A 16430-nucleotide genomic window follows, 5' to 3' on the forward strand; every position below is an offset into this window, starting at 1 on the left:
TAAATATAGTTTAAAGTAAAGATGGGGTTTTTTGTCTTTTTATAGGCTTGGATTTTATTATAAAAATATAATTATAAATAATATAAAGATAGAAATATAAATATAGAAATATATGATAAATACATAAAGATATCTATAAAAATATAAAATATAAACAAATATAAGTATTAGAACCAGTTATAATATATAAGTATTATTGTAGTATATTACTATGTTCTTATATATATTGTATATAAATATATCAATATAAACTAAAAATGAAAAAGTGAATATAATGATAAAAATATAAATATAAAATATTTAAACACCATTTAAATAAAGGTATTTTTAAATTTTGGTTAGAGGCAGGGTTTTTATTTTAAATACTATAAATATTATAGAAATATAAATCTAAGTACGGAAATATATCACAAATATATAAATATATATATAAAAATACACCCGTAGCAGATTTCTGTTTGTTCTGTGTCTGTGAGAAGCGGGCTGTGTGCTGGACAGGGAGAGGCGCTGTTGGAGAGTGTCATCGGCGTCAGCTTATATTGTGTGTACTTACACTGTACCACTTATGATTGGAGCTGCCCTCCCCTGGCACAGTAGTCACAGTTAGGTAGAACAGTTATAACAACTTTACTGTTCATCTGTCTTTCATGGGATTTTGGGTAGAAAATTTATCAGTCCAGAGTGGGGACAAGTCCTAGCTGTCAGATAGCCACTTGTTGACCCTTCCTGTTGTCTCACAGGTCCCCGAGGCTCCTGATTTCCCCAGGATCTGCCATTTACCTCTAGGAGCGGCAGCCAGAAGATGTGTCAAAGCACCTTCTTCAGCATTTCAGGGAAGGGCCACAGTGAGCATGTAAGTGGAAGGAGTGTGTATGAGAGCACGTGGCTGTGTCTGTCTGCTCGTCTCTGCGTGTGTGAGCGCATGCTGACTGGATTTAACCTTGTGTATATGACTTTTGCTTTCAGGTTTTGCAACTCATTGTTAAATTGAGAATAAAAAATCCCCAGCTGCCTTACACCCTGGCTGTTTTTTTTTTTTTGTTCCTGGCCAAGTAAAAACCCAGAAAAATACCGCAAGATAGGCTAGAAAAGATGCAAAAAACGAAGAAAAAAAAACCCAACATGGGTGAGAATACCCAGAAAAAAACCCCCAAGATGGGCAAGAAAAAACGCAGAAAACACCCACAGAAAACCAAGAAAAAAACCTCAAGATGGGCAAGAAGAATCCCAGAAAAAAAATGCAAGATGGACCAGAAAAAACCAAGGAAAAACCAGGAGAAAAAAAAAACAGGGGAAAAAAACCCGGAAAAAAATCCCAAGATGGGCAAGGAAAAACACAGAAAAAAAACAAGAAAAAAACCCCCAGATGGGCAGGAAAAAACCCCCAAAAAAACCCCCCAAGACGGGCAAGGAGAAGATCCACAAAAAACCGAGAAAAATCACAGAAAAAACCCCAAAGATGGGAAAGAAAAAATACGGGAAAACACCCACAGAAAACAAAAAAAAAAATCCCCAAGATATGCAAGAAGAAACGCAGAAAAAAACAGAAAAAAAACCCCAAGATGGGCAAGAAGTAACCTGGAAAAAACCCCCCAAAAACTGGCAAGAAAAAAACAGAAAAAACTCCAAAATGGGCAAGAAAAATTGTCTTAAAAGGTGCCGTAAAGCGCGACTGTAGTAAAGACGGCCTTAAAGCGCGACTGTCGTAAAAGGTGCCGTAAAGCGCGACTGTAGTAAAGACGGCCTTAAAGCGCGACTGTCGTAAAAGGTGCCGTAAATCGCGACTGTCGTAAAAGGTGCCGTAAAGCAACACTGCCGTAAAAGGCGCCGTAAATCGCGACTGTCGTAAAAGGTGTCGTAAAGCGCGACTGTCGTAAAGGCGGCCGTAAAGCGCGACTGTCGTAAAAGGTGCCGTAAAGCGCGACTGTCGTAAAGACGGCCGTAAAGCGCGACTGTCGTGAAGACGGCCGTAAACCGCGACTGTCGTAAAAGGTGCCGTAAAGCGCGACTGTCGTAAAGACGGCCGTAAAGCGCGACTGTCGTAAAATGTGCCGTAAAGCGCGACTGTCGTAAAAGGTGCCGTAAAGCGCGACTGTCGTAAAGACTGTCGTAAAGCGCGACTGTCGTAAAAGGTGCCGTAAAGCGCGACTGTCGTAAAAGGTGCCGTAAAGCGCGACTGTCGTAAAGACTGCCGTAAAGCGCGACTGTCGTAAAAGGTGCCGTAAAGCGCGACTGTCGTAAAAGGTGCCGTAAAGCGCGACTGTCGTAAAGACTGCCGTAAAGCGCGACTGTCGTAAAAGGTGCCGTAAAGCGCGACTGTCGTAAAAGGTGCCGTAAATCGCGACTGTCGTAAAGACTGCCGTAAAGCGCGACTGTCGTAAAAGGTGCCGTAAAGCGCGACTGTCGTAAAAGGTGCCGTAAAGCGCGACTGTCGTAAAGACTGCCGTAAAGCGCGACTGTCGTAAAAGGTGCCGTAAAGCGCGACTGTCGTAAAATGTGCCGTAAAGCGCGACTGTCGTAAAAACTGCCGTAAAGCGCGACTGTCGTAAAAGGTGCCGTAAAGCGCGACTGTCGTAAAAACTGCCGTATAGCGCGACTGTGGTAAAGACTGCCGTAATGCGCGACTGTTGTAAAAGGTGCCGTAAAGCGCGACTGTCGTAAAAGGTGCCGTAAAGCGCGACTGTCGTAAAAGGTGCCGTAAAGCGCGACTGTCGTAAAGACTGCCGTAAAGCGCGACTGTCGTAAAAGGTGCCGTAAAGCGCGACTGTCGTAAAAGGTGCCGTAAAGCGCGACTGTCGTAAAGACTGCCGTAAAGCGCGACTGTCGTAAAGACTGCCGTAAAGCACGACTGTCGTAAAGACTGTCGTAAAGCGCGACTGTCGTAAAAGGTGCCGTAAAGCGCGACTGTCGTAAAGACTGCCGTAAAGCGCGACTGTCGTAAAAGGTGCCGTAAAGCGCGACTGTCGTAAAAGGTGCCGTAAAGCGCGACTGTCGTAAAGACTGCCGTAAAGCGCGACTGTCGTAAAAGGTGCCGTAAAGCGCGACTGTCGTAAAAGGTGCCGTAAAGCGCGACTGTCGTAAAGACTGCCGTAAAGCGCGACTGTCGTAAAAGGTGCCGTAAAGCGCGACTGTCGTAAAAAACTGCCGTAAAGCGCGACTGTCGTAAAAGGTGCCGTAAAGCGCGACTGTCGTAAAAGGTGCCGTAAAGCGCGACTGTCGTAAAGACTGCCGTAAAGCGCGACTGTCGTAAAAGGTGCCGTAAAGCGCGACTGTCGTAAAAGGTGCCGTAAAGCGCGACTGTCGTAAAGACTGCCGTAAAGCGCGACTGTCGTAAAAGGTGCCGTAAAGCGCGACTGTCGTAAAAAACTGCCGTAAAGCGCGACTGTCGTAAAAGGTGCCGTAAAGCGCGACTGTCGTACAAGGTGCCGTAAAGCGCGACTGTCGTAAAAGGTGTCGTAAAGCGCGACTGTCGTAAAGACTGCCGTAAAGCGCGACTGTCGTAAAAGGTGCCGTAAAGCGCGACTGTCGTAAAAGGTGCCGTAAAGCGCGACTGTCGTAAAGACTGCCGTAAAGCGCGACTGTCGTAAAGACTGTCGTAAAGCGCGACTGTCGTAAAAGGTGCCGTAAAGCGCGACTGTCGTAAAAGGTGCCGTAAAGCGCGACTGTCGTAAAGACTGCCGTAAAGCGCGACTGTCGTAAAAGGTGCCGTAAAGCGCGACTGTCGTAAAAGGTGCCGTAAAGCACGACTGTCGTAAAGACTGTCGTAAAGCGCGACTGTCGTAAAAGGTGCCGTAAAGCGCGACTGTCGTAAAAGGTGCCGTAAAGCGCGACTGTCGTAAAGACTGCCGTAAAGCGCGACTGTCGTAAAAGGTGCCGTAAAGCGCGACTGTCGTAAAAGGTGCCGTAAAGCGCGACTGTCGTAAAGACTGCCGTAAAGCGCGACTGTCGTAAAAGGTGCCGTAAAGCGCGACTGTCGTAAAAGGTGCCGTAAAGCGCGACTGTCGTAAAGACTGCCGTAAAGCGCGACTGTCGTAAAAGGTGCCGTAGAGCGCGACTGTCGTAAAAAGTGCCGTAAAGCGCGGCTGTCGTAAAGACTGCCGTAAAGCACGACTGTCGTAAAGACTGTCGTAAAGCGCGACTGTCGTAAAAGGTGCCGTAAAGCGCGACTGTCGTAAATACGGCCGTAAAGCGCGACTGTCGTAAATACTGCCGTAAATCGCGACTGTCGTAAAATGTGCCGTAAAGCGCGACTGTCGTAAAAGGTGCCGTAAAGCGCGACTGTCGTAAAAGGTGTCGTAAAGCGCGACTGTCGTAAAAGGTGCCGTAAAGCGCGACTGTCGTAAAGACTGCCGTAAAGCGCGACTGTCGTAAAAGGTGCCGTAAAGCGCGACTGTCGTAAAAGGTGCCGTAAAGCGCTACTGTCGTAAAGACTGCCGTAAAGCGCGACTGTCGTAAAGACTGTCGTAAAGCGCGACTGTCGTAAAAGGTGCCGTAAAGCGCGACTGTCGTAAATACGGCCGTAAAGCGCGACTGTCGTAAAGACTGCCGTAAATCGCGACTGTCGTAAAATGTGCCGTAAAGCGCGACTGTCGTAAAAGGTGCCGTAAAGCGCGATTGTCGTAAAAGGTGCCGTAAATCGCGACTGTCGTAAAGACTGCCGTAAAGCGCGACTGTGTGAATTGTTCCGAAGAGCCGAGTGTGGCTGAAAACAGCCAATTTTCACCGAAGAGCCGAGTGTGCCCGGAAATAGCCGAGTTTACACCAAGAGCCGATGATAGCCGACTGGAACCGATAGCCGAGTGTAGCCGACTTGAGCCGCATTTAGACAATGTGCCGAATACGACCGAGTTTAGCCGAACCGTGCCGAATTCGGCCGAAGAGCCGAACTTAAACGAGTTTAGACCAAGAGCCGAACCAAGCCGAATTCAGCCGAGTTTCATTAAACAGAACCGAACGCCGCCGCAGCGCTCTGCATGCAGTGCGCCTGTGCAGACGGCAGGGATCGCTGTGCCTGCAGTGCACTGGTGCACACGGCAGGGAGCGCTGTATAAAGTAAGTATAAAATATCAACTATCTATAAGAAGAAATAAAAGCTCTATATCACGTGCAGCAGTAGAAAATTTCAGGCTCCCAGGGAATAAACAGTTTTCTTTAAATCTTTTTCGTTTTGGAGTTTTTTTACTCCCAGGTAGCCTGAAAGTTACTACTGCTGCTTTTTTCTTGTAAAGCTAGAAAGGAAAACTAAGATTAGAAATACAGGGAAAGAAAGAAAGAAGGGAGGAAGGAAGGGAAGAAGGAAGGGAGGAAGGAAGGAAGGAAAAGGAGGAAGGAAAAGGAAGGAAGGAAAAGAAAAAGAAAGAAAGAAAGAAAGAAAGAAAGAAAGAAAGAAAGAAAGAAAGAAAGAAAGAAAGAAAGAAAGAAAGAAAGAAAGAAAGAAAGAAAGAAAGAAAGAAAGAAAGAAAGAAAGAAAGAGAAAGAAAGAAAGAAAGAAAGAAAGAAAGAAAGAAAGAAAGAAAGAAAGAAAGAAAGAAAGAAAGAAAGAAAGAAAACCAGGAGAGCAAGGAGAAACCTAGGGGGAAAAAAAAGAAAAGAAAAAAAACCCAACAAAAAACAAACCCACAGAAAAAAACCTCGAGATGGGCAAGAAAACCGCCCCCCCACAAAAAAAACCCCACGATGGGCAAGAAAAAGCCCAGAATATAGCCTCAAGATGGGCAAGAAAAATCCCTGAAAACAGACCAGGGAAAAAACCCAAGATGGGCAAAAAATAAAATCAGAACAAAAAACCAAGATGGCAAAGAAAAACCCAGAAAGAAAAAAAAAAAAAAAAAAAACCAGAAAAAAAACCCCCAAGGGGTGCAAGGAAAAACCAGAAAAAACACCAAAATGGGCAAGAAGAAACGAAGAAAAAAACCCAAGAAATGCCAGAAAAAAATCAAGGAAAAAGGGAGTAAAAGCCCCAAGAAACAAGGCAAGAAAGAGAGGCAATAAAGGCCACAAAAACTCAAGACAAAAAAAACCAAAAACAAGACATGCCAGAAAAAGGTACAAAAATGGTTCTGCCAGGTGCGATCAAGGTGAGCGGGTTCAGATTCAGGTCCAGGAGATGAACAAGGGTCAGATTAGCTTGGGGCACTGCTGTGCAATGCAGCCGTGACAGGATTTATGTTTAAATATAGTTTAAATAAATTGGGGATTGTTTGGCTTTTATTGGGGTATGGGCTGGAGATTTCATAAAAAATATAAAACTAGAAATGCAAATATATCATATATATGTCGATATCAATAAATATTTAATAAATATAAATAGAAGTAAAAGAAATCTATTGTGTCAAAAGAATCTATATATTATTATATAAAAAGGTATTCTCTCCAATATATATAATATCTATAAATAAAACAAATGAAAATTACAAATATAGATGTGAATAGAATTATGACAAACAAAATTATTTTTAAAATTTTAAATGTGTTTTAAATAAAGGGGTGTCTTTGCTTTTTATTTCGTTAGAGGCAGGGGTTTTATTTTAAATAATATAAGTACTATAGAAATGTAAATCGACATACAGAAATATATAATAAATATATAGAGATATAAAGATATAATACCAAACTATGAATAGAAATAGAAATCTATGCAAGTAACATGAAGAGATGCAATATATAATATAATTTTTATTATACAGTAATATAAATTCTAAATATACATGCGACTATAAATATGAAAAATATATGATGGGGGCTCGGAGCACCCCAGGTGTGAGTGTGAGGATGATGAGGGCTCAGATCAGCACCAGGTGTGAGCTGTGAGGATGATGGGGGCTCGGAACAGCCCAGGTGTGAGTGTGAGGATGATGGGGGCTCGGAGCAGCCCAGGTGTGAGCTGTGAGGATGATGGGGGCTCGGAGCAGCCCAGGTGTGAGTGTGAGGATGATGAGGGGCCGGCTCCTGCCGGGGCGAGGCTGTTTTAGGGGGAGGCTTTGCCTCAGCTCCCTTTTGCATGGAGCTGCTGAGTGGAGGGGTTTATAGGGCGCTCCCGGCGCTGTCTCATGGAAGGGCTGCGGGAGCTTCCCACAGGGTCGGGGGCAACACCTGGATCCGCGCTTGGGTACGTGGAGCATCGCTTAAAGGAGGCGCCGAGGGACGAATCTTTGTGCCCGGGAGCAGCAGCCGAACAGGTGAGCCCGTGTGGGTTTGGAGCGGGGAATTTTCTCCTTCCCCTTTGCAATTTCATCTTGCCAGTCCCTCCCCGGTTCCCCAGGAACAAAAGTGGAGCTTATGAGCACAAAAGGGATTAAGGAGAAGGAAGCAGCTCCTCTTCTCTTATTGTCTGCGTTTGACCTGAGGGGATCCCTCTTGACTTGTGGTTTTAAGGGTGTTGATTGCAGGAAAAGCTGCCTTTTCCAGGCTGTTAGGGGTATCCCGGGGGTGACAGGGAATCCCTGCGTTCTATTCTAAGGGGAATGGGAAAAGTATTCTTGTGGTATTATGGGTTTGATTTGAAGGCAGCCACCCCATTTTCATCACCCTCGGGTTTAAATGGAGGGGGCAGCCCTGGTGTCCCTCCTTTTCAAGGGTTTGAATGGAGGTCGAAATCGCCCTTTCCCATCAGTCGAAGGCTTTCATTTGGGGAGCGCCCCTTCTTTTCTGCTCTCCTAGGGGGTGAAACTGGAGGGGAGAACGCATTTCTTTGCCCTTGTTGAAGTGAGGTGCGCCCCGTCTGCGGTTTCGGGGTTGGCTTGCGGGAAGCCGCAGCTCCGGCAGCGTTTGCAGGGCTGCAATGGGGCTGTGCCGCTGCATTGGAGGGCGCTCCCCGTGCCCGCGGCCCGGCGCGGAACGTTCCCGCTCGGGAGCGCTGCTGGCACGGCCCGGGCAGCTGCCGGGGCGCACGGGGGATTCGGCGCGGCCGGGCCGGCCGAGGGCGGCAGTGGCGGAGCCGCGCCGGTGCGAGCCGTGCGGAGCCGAGCGGAGCCGGGCCGGGCCGGCCAAGGGCGGCAGAGGCGGCGCGGGCGCTGCTGCGCCGGCCCGGGCGGTGCCGGCCGCTCCGTCCGCTCCGGGCGCGGGGCTCGGGCGCCGCCGGTAGCCCCGGGCCCGGTGCCGGCCCCGCCGGGCAGGGGCAGCGGGCGGGGCTCCCCGGGACGGCGCCGGCCCCGCGCGCCGGAGCAGCCGCCGCAGGAGCCGCTTTCCTGCCGGGAGCCGCGCTCCGTCCGGGGCCGGCAGCGAGCGCGGGGTTCGGCCGCTCCAAGTTCGGCGGTCCGTGGCTCGGAGGCGCTTTGGAGGCGTTGATGGCATCGCCGGGTTCGGTTTGCAGCGGCTGTCCGCTAAGGGATACGGTGTTCTTCCTGAGCGTCACGGTTCTCGGTGCCGGTAGGGATGATAACGGTTCGTTTCGGATTGGGTTTTGTAGTCGGATATATATTTTGTTGCCGGGGTATTATGTTTAGAAGGGCGCGCAATGTTTTTTACGGGTCGTAGCGCGAAGCAGCGGTTCGCATTTTAATTCTGTTGCGGTGGCTTTTATTAGCGTGAGTGTGTAGTGTTTGTTTTGGGGGGCTTGGGGTAGCGTCCTGTCCTTCATAGCAGCGGGTTTTTAATCTTTATAATTGCATGTGTGTTTATCGTCTTCCAGGGCTTTTATTTGTTTGGTTTGTTTGATTGTAGTGTATGTTTTATGGTTACGGGTAATTTGGGGGACGTTGTTTATGGTTACGTTTGTCTTTAGTCTTTGTGTTTGTTTCTAGGTGGTATTTTTATTTTGATAGCTTGAGGCACTATGGGTTTATTCAGTTGGAAATAAGTTTTTTGTTGCAGATTTCAGTTTATTTGGTTTTTGGTATTATTCTTGTTGTTGCTTTCTTTATTTTCTTTTTTTGGTTGTTGTTGTCTTTTAATGTATTTGAGTATTGTTTATCAGGGTTTATTTTGGGAACGTGGGTATTTATATGGTGGGTTTTTAAAGTATTTACTTATTTGGGTAGTTAATTTCTTAGTTTTTAGTGGTTGAGATGTTTTTCCATTTTGTTAATTAGTTCAGGTTTAAAGTTATTTTTACAGAGGATTGTTTATTCTTTGAGTTAGTGTAGAGGTAGAATTGTGTTGGTTTTTTCTTTTTTAGTAACGTTCAGGGTCAGTGGCACTGTCTTGAATTTAGTAGATTGGTTTGACTTTTTTTTAGTACTTTTTGTAATTTGCTGTGTGTGTTTCTATAGGATTTTCTTTTATTTTGGTTCCATTTTTCTGTCGTGATGAGAATTGTTATTGAAAAGAGTGTTCTTTGTTTTTTCGCTGACACTTGTTTGGCTGTTGGAGGTATCTTGATGTTTTTGGAAGATATTGGTGGGAATTTGATGCTGTTTGTTCTGTCATTTCATTTAGGAATTGGATTTTAAATATACAATTATGACTCTAACTATATTGAAACAAAAGAAATAGATGTGTAGCAATGGGAATGAGCCATTTTTTTTTTATATATTCGGTCAATTTTTAAAATTTAACATGTAACATGAGTCATTATATGTTACAATAAGTTATTCTAATTTTAATAGAGTATTGTGTATGTTTTTAGATATATGAATAGAGAATATAAATGTAAATACAACCCAAACAAAAATACAAATATATAAATGTATTGCAACTATATGCAGATATATAAAAAATTAATAATAAATTGTAAATATAAAATAACATAAATTGATACAATATATAATACAAGTAATACTGCATATATTTTATGAAAAATATTATAGGAAATGGATATAAAATAGATATAAATACGGATGTGATTTATCTATCTATATCTATCATTTGTTGTATATTATGATAAATACAAATATAAAAAAACATTTAGGTAGTTTAAAATAATGGATGGTTTTGTTTTTTCTTTGCCAAAGCAGGGGTTTTCGTGTAAAAATTACAAATACAAATAATATAAAGGTAGAAATATGAGTATAGAAATATATCATAAACACGTTAAAGATTTATATAAAAATTAGAAATATAAGGAAAAATAAGTTGTAGCAGTAGATATGGTAAATAATTTAAAAAATATTTCCCGTATATTTTTTGAATAAGGTGCATATTATATATAGTTATTAATATAATACATCAATATAAACGATAAATATATATAAAATATCAACTATCTATAAGAAGGAATAAAAGCTCTGTGTCACGTGCAGCAGTAGAAAATTTCAGGCTCCCAGGGAATAAATAGTTTTCTTTAAATCATTTTCGTTTTGGAGTTTTTTTTTTTTTTACTCTCGGGTAGCCTGAAAGTTTCTACTGCTGCTTTTTTATTCTAAAGGTGGAAAGGTAAACCAAGATTAGAAATACAAGAAAGGGGAAGGGAAGGGAAGGAAGGGAAGCGGGAGAGGAAGAGGGAAGGGAAGTGGTGAAAAACAGGGTGAAAAAAGTAAAAAGAGTTGGAGGGAAAAAGAGAGGGCATTGGGGAGGAGCGGTGCTGCCTCAGGTCCTTCCCCGCCGTGGGGCGAAGGAGCCGTTTGATGCCCGGGAGGGAGTGCAGGTCCCGGTGGCTCCCGGGGGACGGAGCTGTGGCTGTCAGCCCGAGACTCCAACTCCCGGCAGGCCCTGCTGCTGGCGCGGCGTGTGACGCAACGGGCGACGCGGCCCGGCATTTTTCTCTAAATCGGCAGTAAATACGGCTGAGTAAAATTAGCTTGGTTTTCTTCCTTCTTTTGTAACTGAACTGTTTTTATTAAAAATCCTATTTGAATATGTGGAAAAAGTGGGGATGTCCTGTAATATATCGTAGCTTTTCTTGTTTACAGGGTACTGAGAAAATACGTCTCCCTTAGAGTCCCGCGGAAAGGTTCTCAGTGCGATCTCTATCAAGGTATGTATTTACAAATAAGTGATCCCTTTAGATATTTGCCTGTGTACCTTTTCCTGTAATTCAGAGCTTGCGTTCTGTGGGTTTTATGATAAACCTGTAAAACATGTAAAAATGGTTTTGCAAGTCTTAAACCTTGAAGGCAGCAATAAGTGGATTTAGAGCCTGTTCTTGACCAGACAAAGGGAAAAAGTGTGACTTTGATGCTGAACTTGTCATTTTTCATTTGACTTGTCTTGAATGATTTAGAAATAGAGAGAACTAGAAAAAGAGAGAAATAGAATTGATTATTGAGCACTCCTCAAATGCTCACCATGGTTCAGTGTAGAGCCAAAGGGAAGGGTGATGGAACAGAGCTCTGTGCTTTGGAAGGAAATAAATTTAAACCTGATCTCGGCACAGAGTCTCACTAACTTCTTTTGTTTTAAAATACAAAATACGATTAGGAAGTGTTGGAAGTTAGTGTTTTGGGAAAGAAACGGCAGTTCCACAGAACATTCCATTGAACAGAGGCTCTGGGAACGATTCATGTTGTAACTGCTGTCACTGCAATCAGTTGGTGGTTCAGCCTTGAAACGTGCACTTGGCCTTCTATAAAGCACTGTTTTGTTTGCCTTTCAGTGCTATGAGTCTTGATAAATTGGAGAAGAGCCCAAGAGAAATTTTTCATCCCTTGATATAAAAGGTAGGAAGTGACTTTTTTTGGTTTGGTTCTTTTTCTTTATTATTTTCTGGAAATAAAAGTAATTAAGTATAGGTACTACTGGTTTGTTTCTTCCAGTAGCAGGTGATAACAATAGCAGTAGTACTAGTAAAAATATTAATAGAAATAATAATAATAGTAATGTAATACTACGTAAACTGTCTTTATCCATTGAACTGGCCATTTCAAATCAAAACTTCTAAACACAAATCAAACCATCATCCTTGTAGAATCTTTCACAGCAGTGGGCTAAAGATCCTGGTTTTGTTGACAGGATTTCTTGGTTCCGGAAGAACAAGGGGGAAGGACAAGCCTAACTACTTCTAGCTCACAGGCCCGTCCAGTGAACCCAGCTTTGTGTTTTGGTGGGATTGTGATGACTTTGAAATCAATTGCTCATTCCAGTAAAAAAAATTCATGTTTTTTTGAATGTGACAGCAGAAATAACTTTAGCCACCAACTGAATAATAATAGATCACCAGTTTAAGTTAAAAATTCATGCTATACTATCAAAATTTAAAGGTAAATTATTATGTATTAGGTGATGGTATAAAGTGTATGTTCTAATGTGTAATGCAAAGATACATACGTACCTGAAAGTCCTTAGAGGAAACAAATTTTTATGTCTGCTGTTTGATTGTTTACCATACGATATTTGGTTTCATTTCCCAGGGATCGGTGGATTTTAACTTTGGAGTCCCCTATGCTAAGGATGCTCAGCTTACAGGTGATGAAATGTTCAGTAATGGTGAGTTTTTCACCTTCTCTTTAATTGCTATGCTGATCTGAATAAGAAAAAAAAAAACAAAAGCAACAGAAAAAAAAGGATGGTTTATTATTTTTTACACTGTTATGTTTGTTTCCTCAGTATTTGCTGCAGCTCTGCTTACCCAAGCTTTGGGTTCCTTCTGTCCCACTGGGAGTTGCCCAGTTTGGTTGCATCTGGTGAAATTCACCCTGAGACCTTACAGAACCAGCTCCAACTACGTGAGAGCCATTTGCAGTTCTCTCCAGACACCTGGAGAATGGGCGACGTTTCTGAGGATCCGGCGAGCGTGCTTCTATCAAAACTCAGTCTGTGAAATTCCTGGGGAAAACCCTTCTGTGTCCTGAAGGGTTCAAACTCTGGTGAGGATCCAGTTATCAGGCGCTCACCTGGATGGTTCCAGCTGCCAAAGGTAACACTTGTACTCTTGCCCTGTAGTTTACATCTATTGTATTTTTGTTATTTTGCAAGATTTTTTGTCTTTGCAAAATATTGTGCATTTCACTCTTTGGAACCTCTCAGATGGTTCTTTGGTGCAGCACCGCCCCACGGGACACTTGGCTGCTGTCCTGAAGGGGTTGGTGACTAGAATTGTAAATCCTGGAGAGTTTGTAAGTCTTCTGTCCCCAGGGAGGTGTCGTGCTTTGTTTACTTTTGTTCTGTTGGTTAGGCGCTGCTTCTCGTTGCAGGTATGAATTTCAAACTGCCCTGTTCTTATTTTAACTGTTTTCCTGGTTCTCTCCGTCCGGCAGGGAAAGGCTCTCGTATCCTTGTCGTCGGGCTCGGTGCTGTCCAAGAAGATACGGGGACTAAAAAAATCATAAGAAGCAAAATATGACTGCAGGGAAAAGAAGCTGGAGAGAACAGAAGGTGATATTGTTATCCTTACCCTGTATTAGAAACATCCGCTGTGCTTTGATGCTGGCAGCTGCCAGGGGCTTGTTAGCTCTTTGTAGGCAGGTGTAGGTGTTCACTTGTAGGTTTTATCTCTGGACAAGGCAATTCAAACTTTGCTAAGCTGATATTTGCAGATTGCTCTCTAGCACAGTCCAGCATGACATTTTTGAATGTTGTAAAAATACCATGTAACTTGGAAATTGCTAATGAAGAGAAGCTTTAGGGGAAAATAAGATGTCAGGGTTGGAAGATGTGAGAAGAATTGTGTGGGAATGTTAGACTGAAGTAAAGCACTCTTGAAGCTGGACTGGCATGCCGGCAGGTCCCCTATTAAACAGTAGTGCTGAGATTAGCCTGGGGGTTGCCCATTGTTTCTGTAGAAATCAATGTTTCCTGGTCTTGAGAGGGAAGCTGCTTTGAAAAGCTGGAAGGTGCAGCATGCTGACAATCCCCGTGCTTTGGATTAAAAGTAGATTTCAGAAGGGTCCTAAGCTTTTGTCTTTTCCTAGAAGTCGATGTAATCCTATTGAGGAGTTTTTAATTCTGTGTTGCCATGTCATCCATCAGAGCCCTGTTGTATTAATCATCATACAAGTGCAAAAGAAAAAATCAGACCCTGTCCCAAGCACTTAGAGCCCAGAACACGATTTCCTCAGGCTGCCATTTGTGTGCCATCGGTACTCACCACGGAAGGGAGCTGGGGATTGTTGCAGCTGTTGGGAACAAACCGCTTCTCGTCACACAGAAATGGAATTGGGACGACACCTCGGCCAGCCCCTCTCTGCCATCGTCTCCTGAATCTGCAGCAGAGCAGTTCCAGTCCATCCGGGCACGTGTAATCCAGTTCCTGATGATCTGAGCACACGGAGCAGCGCTCAGCTGCTGTGGGGGCTCACGGAAGGCAGAGTGTGCATTGTCATCTTCCTGAACGTACAGACAAATCAAAGTGAGAAGCCACAGCGTGGAAATCAGTCGCATATATGCTAAATAAAACTTGCAGATTTTTTTAAGAATTGTTGTTGCTTGTTCTTTGTTGTGCTTCAGTGCTTAGAAAACCTCCCTTTAAAATCAGTTCAGTTCATGAGTTGAACCTTTGTTTGCAGACCCTCACTGAGCAGAATTCATTGCAGACTCAGTGCACGCTGTGCCGGCCTCCCGGGAGTGTGAGGAGCTCATGTGTGCTACTTTTTGCTTTAGGACGCTCTGAGGTATTTATTCCTTTTGGGATACATGATGAGAATTCCCAAGAGAGGTAGTTATAAGGTATGACATCGGGAAAAAGCCTGTGTGGTTGGAATGTTGTTGCTGTCAAAAGTTAATTTTTTCTTAGCCAGTAGTTAGCTTTTTGCTTTATTTTTGTGGTATCAGTATTTTGTTGTTTAAAAAATTGCTTCAAAATAACTTCAGTGGCTGGCCATCAGTACCTTGTTCAGATTTGCCTATTTGCTTGTAGCTGGAAATGTTCACATCTTGTTTATCATTCTATTTAAGAAACTGCTGCCCAGCCAACTAATAACTGAATATCTATCTGTCTGGGACACAGGGAGAGGATTTAGGTAATGTCTTTGTTTCCAGAAAGAAGTTCCAGTGTAGTTTCTAAATAGAGGAGAAGGGGGTGAAGACTCGGGGCTCTGATGCCGTTGGGGCGCCCCAAGGTCCCCAGGAAAAGGAGCCCCACTGGGGTGCAGGAGCAGGTGTGTTCTCATCTAATATTGAACAAATTATAAATATAAATATGACAATTATAAGCATGAAAATATTTTTAAAATACTTAAATAAAGCGGGTTTTCTTTATTGGTCCATAGGCAGGGTTTTGATTGTAAGAATTATAAATACAAATAATATAAAGGTAGAAATCTAAATTTAGAAATATATAATAAATACATACAGATAAATATAAAAATTAAAAATATAAGAAAAAATTAATTGTAGCAGTAGATATTATACATAATTTAAATAATAATTTAAATCTATTTTAAAATTTTATATATATAATATATATCATTATTAATGTAATACATCCAAAGAAACGATAAATTAAAATATGAATGTATAATTATACAAAGTATAAATAAAAAATATTTCAATATCCTTTAAAAGAAGGGGTTTTTTTTATTCATTTGGTTAGGGACGGGGTTTTTATTTGGAATAATGGAAGTATTATAGAAGTACAAAACTAAAGATAGAAATATACAGTCAATATAGAAAGATATTTGTAAAAACACGAGCGAACGACGCCTCCTTCGGCCGAATGGAACGAGCTCAGCCGAACCAAGGCGAGACCGGCCGAACCTGACGGCCTCGAGCGAACCGAGGCCAGGCTTGCGAGGCTGCCTGAACGGAGCCAAGCTCAGCCGAACCGAGCCCGCTGCTCTCGTGCGCGCTAATTAGCGCGAGTGCGGTCACAGCCCAATGAGCTCCTGTGCCACCCCGCGCTCCCGATCGTGTCCGTGCGAGGGCCGGGCCGCCCGCGGGACGCGGCAGCAGGAGAGCCCCGAGCCGCGCGAGTTTAACGTGAGGCGGCGCCGCTTGCCCGCCCTCAGGGAGCCGAGCGGAGTCGTGTCGAGCGCACTGAGCGGCTCCGAGTTCGGCCGAAGCGAGGCGAGCCGAGCCGCGCCGATCGTACAGAGCGGCTCCGAGTTCGGCCGAAGCGAGGCGAGCCGCGCCGAGCGCACAGAGCGGCTCCGAGTTCGGCCGAAGTGAGCCGAGGCGCCCCGAGCGCACAGAGCGGCTCCGAGTTCGGCCGAAGAGAGCCGAGCCGCGCCGAGCGCACTGATCGGCTCCGAGTTCGGCCGAAGCGAACCGAGGTGCCCCGAGCGCACTGATCGGCTCCGAGTTCTGCCGAAGCGAGCCGAGGCGCCCCGAGCGCACAGAACAGCTCCGAGTTCGGCCGAAGGGAGCCGAGCCGTGCCGAAGGGTCGAGTCCAGCCGAATGCAGATGACAATGGCCGAGTTTAGCCGAGCAGCTGTGAGCCTTGAGGTGAGCGTGCATCGTTGCCGGCTTGGGATTGAGTGAAATGCGCTAAGGAAACCAGCTTTGGGGAGGGAGGCAGGGAAATCCTCTCTTAACGTTTACCAATTCTTCCGTCAAACTCATCACGGCAGGACAGCGTGAAGACTGAAAGTGTAAGAAGATGTGGAGGGAAACAGAGAATCTGACAGGAGCATCGAATGCACAAGTGCACGAATTTTGCCTTTTGCTTGGATGTAAATTC

General features: G+C 44.2%; 1 protein-coding gene across 10 annotated transcripts in view; it reads left to right on the top strand.

The window, feature by feature from the left end:
• GPN1 (GPN-loop GTPase 1) overlaps positions 1-14228 on the top strand; it is a 30998-nt gene extending 16770 nt beyond the window's left edge. For 8 of the 10 annotated variants that reach the window (XM_063153326.1, XM_063153329.1, XM_063153327.1 and 5 more), the window contains 8 exons: positions 741-853; positions 967-1656; positions 10788-10852; positions 11471-11534; positions 12225-12300; positions 12421-12730; positions 13071-13188; positions 13961-14228. The gene's annotated coding sequence lies outside the window, so the exon portion shown is untranslated. Of the gene's footprint in view, positions 1-740; positions 854-966; positions 1657-10787; positions 10853-11470; positions 11535-12224; positions 12301-12420; positions 12731-13070; positions 13189-13782 lie in introns of all 10 variants that reach the window. The other 2 variants (XM_063153328.1, XM_063153330.1) reach the window with 2 other exon arrangements.
• Positions 14229-16430: the final 2202 nt, after the last annotated feature.

The sequence above is a fragment of the Melospiza melodia genome, chromosome 3, assembly GCF_035770615.1.
Source record: "Melospiza melodia melodia isolate bMelMel2 chromosome 3, bMelMel2.pri, whole genome shotgun sequence".
NCBI lineage: Eukaryota > Metazoa > Chordata > Aves > Passeriformes > Passerellidae > Melospiza > Melospiza melodia.